This window comes from Elaeis guineensis, chromosome 12 (assembly GCF_000442705.2).
Source record: "Elaeis guineensis isolate ETL-2024a chromosome 12, EG11, whole genome shotgun sequence".
Taxonomy (NCBI): Eukaryota; Viridiplantae; Streptophyta; class Magnoliopsida; order Arecales; family Arecaceae; genus Elaeis; species Elaeis guineensis.
In genome coordinates this window covers 12,779,839-12,788,937 of record NC_026004.2, presented here as the reverse complement: position 1 = coordinate 12,788,937, position 9,099 = coordinate 12,779,839, and the positions used below count along the sequence as shown (strand labels likewise).

Sequence of the window (9,099 nt, the reverse complement as noted above, 5' to 3'; positions counted from 1 at the left end):
ATAAGAAGGTGCAGCTGCATGCTGGGATGTCTGCACAGGGTCAGACCAAAAAGTGCAAGCCTAACCAGAGCCAGGCGAAGTGCTTCTTTTGCAAGAAGCATGGGCACTGGAAGAGGAATTGTCCTCTATACATTGCCTCCCTGGACCCGAACAGGCCGAAGAAGAAGCAAGGTACTTATATGATAACACCTTGTAACTTTTTCATTTGTGATACTACTACCTGGATATTGGATACCGAAAGCTCTTATCATATTTGCAATTCGATGCAGGGTCTGCAGGTTAGTAGGAGATTTGATGAAGGCGAGAGGTTCTTGAACGTTGGAGATGGAAGCAAAGTTCCAGTTCTAGCATTAGGAATCATGAACCTTGTAATCAATTCTTGAAACGTAATTCTGAGTGAATGTCACTATTGTCCAAGTTTTTTATTAAATATTATTTTTGTAGGCCTTTTGACCATGAACGGTTATCAATTTTTAATAAAAGAAAATATTTGCAATATCATTTTGAATGGTGTTATAATGTTTGTTGGATAATTTAATAATGAAATTTACTTTCTATCACAACTTGTTAATGTGGTTCAAACCTCCGGTAAACGCCCTAGAATAGATAATGTGTCAGAAGTCTACCTTTGGCACTGTAGGCTAGGTCATATCAACAAGAACAGGATAAACAGGTTGGCTCAAGAAGAAATTCTTGAAGTAGGTGATTGTGAATCACTTCCAATCTGTGAGTCCTGTCTTCTTGATAAAATGATCAAGTCACCTTTTACTGAAAAAGATGAGCGAGCCAGTGAACTCTTGGCTCTGGTACATTCTGATGTATGTGGACCCATGAGCTCAAGTGCAAGAGGTGGATATTTCTACTTCATAACCTTCACAGAAGACCTATCAAGGTATGGGTATGTCTATTTAATGAAGCATAAGTCGAAGTCGTTTGAAATGTTCAAACTATTCTGAAATGAGGTAGAAAAATAAATTGGAAAGTGTATTAAAACTCTTCGATCTGATCGAGTAGGTGAATACCTTTTCAATGATTTTCTGACATATCTTGAGGAGAATGGGATTCTCTCTCAGTGGACACCTCCTGGAACACCACAGCATAATGGTATGTCTGAAAGGAAGAATCGGACCTTGTTGGACATGGTTCGATCCATGATGGAGTTTGCTGGTCTGCCGATCTCCCTCTGGGGATATGCGTTCGAATCGGCTTGTTACCTTCTAAATAGAGTTTCGAGTAAGTCTATAACCAAAATGCCATATGAGATATTGGTTTATGTCACAAATTGACATAAAAAGTATCAATTAATATCTAAATTATCTAACTTTATTAAAAAATTGATACTTGTTATTATATTTTGCAGAAGAAGAGGTCATCAATAGAAAGAACAAGGAAAGAGGATTCCAACGGTGTAAATTTTACGCAAAACGGAGTTAAATTGATCCAGAAATTGAAGAATGAAGAAAGAAGACTCAATTGGGTCAAACCCGAGTCAAATCAGGTCGAAATTGATCAAAAATCAATTGATTTGGTGATCTGGTTAACCGCCTGATCCACAGCAACAGGCACCTGGACCATGGACCCATCGGCGCACCATAAACCAGCCAATCAGCGAGTCTCGGCTCACCGCAATGCATTGCGAGCCCGATCCACGCGCGCGGTCTAGGGCTCATGAGGAAAAGAAGAAGGTCCGAAGGACAACCTGGTAACTTCACATCACTCGATGGTCCGATCTTCTCTGATCAAGATCCAACGCTCCACATTTTTGCGTCATCGGACAGCCACCATCGCAGCTGGTCAAGATCCAACCATAATCAAGGCAATTGCAAGAATCAATAAACACTAAGACAACACGGGATCCTTCTGCAGCGCGATCCAACAGACAAATCTTCCAGCGTCTTGATCGGACGGTCCGCGATGCATCCGACCTGATCCCATCTCTGCAGCGCGATCCAACGACAGCGCTTCACCCAGATCGTGATCCGACGGCCCAGAATCGCTTTCGGCTTGATTTATTAGATGAATTGGGTCCTTTAGATGAAGATCGGATGGCTGAAACAATTTCTAGGGTTTCTTGATGGATTTAAGTACTTTTTGAGCGAGATTTGAGCTCCTAAACCCCCCTAACAGCCCTCTAAAACCTCTTAGTCTCACATCTAAAGTTTTGAAAATCTTATAACCCCCAAATGCCTATAAAAAGCCCCCAAAGGTCCTTGTTTTAATGATTCTGGCCTTTCGATCAAGCTTGTAACCCTAGATAGTGGGGTTTTTAGCTTTCTTCTCAAGCCTCGAGCTTTGAGATTTTTGTAATAAATTTTTTTTTATATAAAATCTTATTTTTATGTAATTTTATCTCTTTACATTATGCAATTTATTTTTCTTGCAATTAGGATAGTTTAATTTATGCAATTTAATTTTATGCAATTAGGATAGTTTAAATTATGCAGTTTAAATTTATGCAATTAGGATAGTTTAATTTATGAAATTTGGATAGTTTATTTTTCTGTATTTAAATTTTGCAAGTAGATTTAGATCATATCTAGCTAAGCATCCCTTCTAGGGTTTGCGATGAAGCTAGATCATGAGTAGGGGTTTTACATAGGATTCTTTATTTTTCTTAGGGTTTCTTTTTCTTCTTCTTTTGCCAAGAATTTTTGATGAACTACAGTTGGGTCAGAGTCCCTTCATAGTTCATGCTTGATTCAGTGCATAGGAGGAGAAAACCCTAAGGGATCCTAGTTACTACTCCCCTGTAAAGAATCTTGATGGGTTATCGTTGGGCCTTAGTCCCTTCATAATCTATGCTTGGGAAAGACAAGAGGAGTAGTCGTTAGGATCAATAAGAAAAATTCTAGGTAGAATTTCCTAATCTAGATCTAGTGGATTCAAAAACCTTAGATCCTTAGTCTTATTGTCTTTAGCAAACAACTTTCGATTTTCGATTTTCGTTAAAGCTCGCTTGAGCATAGATTTGAAAATATTTTTAAACCAAGTCTCTGTGGGATCGATCCGTACTCGCTGGTCGTGCTACTCTGCACACTGTGCACTTGCGATTTTATTTACAAATTTTAAGATTTGCACATCAAGTTTTTGGCGCCGTTGCCGGGAATTTGGTGTTTTAAATTATTTTCAAATATTTGTTCTTCGTGCTTTATAACTCTCTTTCTTTTTCCTTTAGGTTTCTAGATTTAGTTGGTGATTGCTGGAAAACTCAGGTACGCTTCTAATTTTCTTTTATTATTTTTAGTTAATTACTTTTCTTTTTAGACCTAATCATTTGAATTTACTTAATCACAAAAAAATAAAAATAAAAAAAAAAAAAAAAAGATATTTCATAATCGTGAAGTAAAATATCAAAATAAAAAAAATTCTAAATTAAAATCTTTTACATTCTTGGTCATCTTGTTTATTTGATTTGCATTTTCATAATTAATCTAAGGCATCAACCCATTAACAAGATAAGGTGGAGATTTCATTACCCTTCCTTAGCCCAAAAACCATCTCCATCATATTGCATTACCTAGACCTTTAATCTTAAAATCAATTAGACGTCAACCTTAAGGAATTTGAGCTCAATAGGACAAGGAACCCTAAGAGTTCTACCAAGTTTGAGTTGTTTGATTAGTTGGTGTCTAGGCAAGTCCCTGAGGGTGGTTTGTTAAATTGGTTCAGTTGCTGGCCTGGCCAACTCGTTTGGTTCTAGAAAGGCAACGATGAGTGAACCTCCCACCTCTTATACTTACCTGGCTAACTAGTTGATCAATCTCCACTTGGAAGGCTTGAAGGGTCATCTTGGAATAGTTAGGAGCTGTCTAGATTTAGGTTAACCTAGGATAGATTGAGTTTAATTTATTGTTTCACTTTTTAAAAAATAAAAAAAAAATTATTAAAATTTAAATTAATTTGGTTACTTTTCTTTAGATTTAGGACTCCTTAGGATCTTTTCTTTAGAACTTTTTCTCTTTTCTTTCTTTTTCTTATACATAAAATTTTATAAAAAAAAATTGTATAAACATCGAGAACCGTACACCTCGTGTGTGGAGAAGAGTGTCGGGTCGTCTAGTTAGAATTGAGTCAATTCCTGTTGTTCCAATGGCTGAACCAATCCAACCCATGACCCTTAAGGATTTGTGTTATCCAGTTGGCTCCATCCAACCATCTTGTATCAGGTTGCCACAACCCACAGCTAACAAATTTGAAATCAAACCTCAAATCATAAATATGCTTCCAAAATTCACAGGATTAGAGGATGCTTATATATTTATTAGAGAATTTGAGGAGGTATGTGCAACCATGAAACTGAATTAACAGAGGATGAGGTCAAACTTAGATTAATCAACTTTGCCCTTAAGGATAATGCTAAGAAGTGGCTTTATAGTCTGCCAAACATTCTGTCACTACCTGGGAGGGCTTTGTGAGAACATTTTTGAAAAAGTATTTCCCCCATCATAAAACAGCTAGGATTAGGAATGAAATAAATCAATTTTACCAACTAGCTGGTGAATCATTTTGGAAGTACTTTGATCGTTTCAAGAATCTTTTGACCCAATGCCCACACCATGGAATAGAAACTTGGAGACTATGCCAGATCATCTATGAGGGGTTAGATTCAAACTCAAGAACCATGCTAGAGTCCATGTGCCAAGGCCAATTTATGGACAAAGAAACTACTGAAGCTTGGCAATTCTTAGAAGACCTAGCCGAGAAAAATTTACAGTGGGAAACAACTAGGGAACCTGATAAAGCTACACCTTCAAGAGGAGGAATGCATCAAATTCAACCAACCCTAGCATCAGAGGCCAAGATTGCAACCTTAACACGTAGATTGGAAGCCTTAGAATTACAGAGACCAGCCAATGTAAATCAAATATCTGCACCCATGTGTAAAGGGTGCAATGCACCAGACCATGTCTTAGAAGAATGTTCCTACTCGAATGAGTGTGCACAGGTGAATGCACCTATCAAGGACCATTGAACAATCCTTATGCACCCACATATAACCCAGGTTGGAGGAATCACCCGAATTTCTCATGGTCCAGAATCCTAATGTAGGCAATCCAAATTTCAATCAGCAAAATCTAAGGTCCAACCCAGTGATGAACAACCCGCAGGCTTCCATGATAATGATAAAAAATTATCTTTAGAGAAAAGCCTAGAAGCCATGATGAAGACACATACCAGCTTTATGCAAACCACGGGTCAACTCATAAATAATAACACCCAAGCTATAGCCCGTCTGGAAATGCAAGTAAGTCAGCTGGCTTCGACCATTAGTGAACGAGAACATGGTAGGTTACCTAGCCAACCTGAGCCAAATCCTAAGAACCAAAATGTCCACGACCCCAACAAGAAACCAAGTTAATGGTGTAAATGCCATTCATACCTTAAGATGGAAAACAAATAGATAATAAGGTAGTTGCACTTGATGATATAGAGGACTCATCTGCGAGTCACCTTCTAAAACTACTACCTTTCAACCTCAAGCACCAGAAACTGAAAATTCACCTAGTCCAGTACTTAAAAGTCCTAGAGCTCCTTTTCCAAACAGACTGAAATCCAATAAATCTGAACATTTAGACAAAATTTTAGAGGTATTTAAATAAGTCCAAGTTAATATTCTCTTTTAGATATAATCCATCAGGTTCAACTTATGCCAAATTTTTAAAAGATCTTTGCACTAGGAAAAGGACCACTAATGTACCAAAGAAAGTATTTTTGGCTGCAAGTGTCAGTTCATACCTATCTAGCCATGTGCCAATTAAATATAAGGACCTGGAGCTCCAACAATTTCTTGTGTTATTGGAGAAACCAATATAAAAAAGACCTTGCTAGATCTAGGAGCTAGTGTGAATATCCTTCTATATTCGGTGTATGAGCAACTAGGATTAGAAAAACTTCAACCTACTGGGATCACATTACAGTTAGCCGATAGATCTCTCAGGATCCCTAAGGAATGGTCGAGGATGTTCTGATAAAGGTTAAAATTTTATTTTCCTGTAGATTTTATTGTTTTAGAGACTGAGCCAGTTGCGAATCCTAAAGGACATATACCTGTCATTTTAGGAAGACCATTCTTAGCTACGGCCAATGCTGAAATCAATTGTCGAAATGGTCTAATGAAGTTATCCTTTGGGAATATGACATTGAGCTTAATGTTTTTAACTTAGAACAGGAATCCTCTTCTCATGCTGATGTCAATGTAGTCCAAGATGGTATTTATGAATTCATTGACATTAGTGATGATGAAGTCGACCTAGAGTCTAACCCCTGGTTAATCCATGAGTCTGAGGATGTCAATGAAATACTTAAAGAAAATAAGATTAATCAGGAATCGACACTTCCACTGAACCAATCATTGATATGGTGAAATCATCACCTAAACCATCGATAGAGGAAGCACCCATTTTAGAACTGAAACCCCTCCCAGAACATCTCAAGTATGCATATCTAGGACCCAAAAAACTTTGCCTGTAATTATTGCATCAGACCTAGATCCCAAGCAAGAGGAGGAGTTAGTGTCAGTTCTAAAAGCAAATCAAGAAGCAATAGGTTGGACCATCGCAGATATCAAAGGAATAAGCCCTTCTATAGTTCAACATAGAATATACTTAGAGGAAGAGGCTAAACCAACAAGAGAAGCCCAAAGAAGGCTTAATCCAGCTATGAAGGATGTAGTTAAAAAGGAGATTCTGAAACTCCTAGATGGTGGAATAATTTATCCTATTTCTGATAGCTCTTGGGTAAGCCCAGTTCAAGTAGTACCCAAGAAATCTGGGGTAACAGTGGTCCAAAATGATGCAAACGAACTTATCCCAACTAGGACCCAAACGGGATGGAGGGTCTGTATAGACTATAGAAAGTTGAATGCTGCGACAAGGAAAGATCACTTTCCTTTGCCATTTATTGATCAAATGTTGGAAAGACTAGCCGGACAAGAGTTTTACTATTTTCTTGATGGATACTCCGGTTACAACCAGATCCCCATAGCCGCTAAAGATCAAGAAAAGACTACATTCACCTGTCCATTTGGTACTTTTGCCTATAGACGAATGCCCTTTGGACTATGTAATGCACCGGCAACCTTCCAGAGATGCATGATCAGCATGTTTTCAGATATGATAGAACGATTTCTAAAAATTTTTATGGATGACTTTTCTGTTTTTGGCCTAACCTTCTCCGAGTGTCTGAATCACCTGCAATTAGTTCTAGAACGATGTAAGGAGAAGCACTTAGTTCTCAACTGGGAAAAATATCAGTTTATGGTCAAACAGGGAATAGTTCTTGGCCATGTCATTTCTAAAAAGGAGATTGAAGTAGACAAGGCCAAAATAGATCTAATTGCAAGTCTTCCACCACCTAAATCTGTGAAAGAAATACGTTCATTTTTAGGTCATGCTGGATTCTATAGAAGGTTTATTGCCAACTTTAGCAAAGTAGCACATCCACTGACTAATCTTTTGGCAAAGGATACCAAATTTGAATTTAGTCATGAGTGCTTGGAATCTTTTGAATTTCTAAAAAAAGCACTTGTATCAGCTCCAATCATTCATCCTCCTGTCTGGTCTGAACCATTTGAATTAATGTGTGATGCGACCGATCATGTTGTGGGTGCAATCTTAGGTCAACGGATAAATAAGCTGCCTAGAGTGATATATTATGCAAGTAAAACCTTAAATGATGCGCAGCTTAACTACACCACAACTGAGAAGGAGTTCCTTGCCGTTGTCTTTGCTTTAGAGAAATTTAGATCTTATTTGGTTGGGACCCACACCATTGTTTACACCGATCACTCAGCCATTAGACATCTCCTAGCAAAGAAGGATGCCAAGGCACGCTTAATCAGATGAATTTTGCTCCTTCAAGAATTTGACCTAGAAATTAGGGACAAAAAAGGCACTGAGAACGTTGTAGCAGATCATTTATCCCGAATTTTAGTCGCACCATCTAGTGAACCACCCATCAATGAATCTTTCCCAGATGAGCAACTCATGTCTGTGTCTACTGAACCTTGGTTTGCAGATATTGTAAATTATTTAGCCATAGGTAAGATACCTTCTCATTGGACTAAGCAGGATAAATATAAATTCTTTGCCCAAGTGAAGTATTTCATTTGGGATGATCCTTATCTTTTTAAATAATGTCCTGATCAAATTATTAGAAGGTGTATCCCAGATAACGAAGTCATAAATATTTTATCTTTTTGTCATGATCAAGCATGTGGGGGTCACTTCGTGTTTAAGAAAACTGCTGCTAAGGTTCTCCAATGTGGTTTTTATTGGCCCAATTTGTTTAAGGATGCTTATGAATATTGTAAAAGTTGTGCTCAATGTCAGAAAATGGGTCGAATCATCAAGCGACACATGATGCCACTCAACCCAATCTTTGTAGTTGAAGTTTTTGATATTTGGGGGATCGATTTCATGGGACCATTTCCAAATTTCTTTGGAAATGAATATATTCTAGTAGCAGTTGATTATGTTTCAAAATGGATAGAAGCAATTGCATGTAGAACATCCGATAGCAAAATGGTCATTAAGTTTCTTAAAGAAAATATTCTCTCCCATTTCGGTATTCCTAGGGCAATCATTAGTGATCGGGGAACCCATTTTTGTAACCGACCTTTTGCAACATTGATGAAAAAGTATAATGTCACCCACAAATTGACCACACCATATCATCCTCAAACTAGTTGGCAAGTTGAAGTGTCAAACAGACAAATCAAACAGATCCTGGAAAAAACTGTTAGTGCCAATAGAAAAGATTGGTCTTTGAAATTAATTGATGCACTTTGGGCATACCGAACCGCTTTCAAGACCAATCTAGGAATGTCTCCTTATAGGATTGTGTTTGGTAAACCATGTCACTTGCCTATTGAGATAGAACACAAAGACATGTGGGCCATCAAACAACTAAATACAAATTTGAACGACGCTGGAAACCATAGGAAGCTTCAGTTGAATGAATTAGAAGAACTTAGAAATGAAGCCTATGAAAATACAAGGATATACAAGGAACGAACCAAAGCATTTCATGATCAATCAATTATGAGAAAAACTTTCAATATCGGACAAAAGGTGCTCTTATATAACTCTAGATTACATC

The 9,099-nt window shown here is 37.7% G+C and overlaps 1 non-coding gene across 1 annotated transcript; it reads right to left on the bottom strand.

Annotated features, from left to right (window-relative positions):
* Positions 1–4,456: 4,456 nt before the first annotated feature.
* Positions 4,457–4,563, bottom strand: LOC140852990 (small nucleolar RNA R71). The gene has a single exon (XR_012136067.1). It is a non-coding gene; the product is annotated as a small nucleolar RNA R71 (small nucleolar RNA).
* Between the last annotated feature and the right edge of the window lie 4,536 nt (positions 4,564–9,099).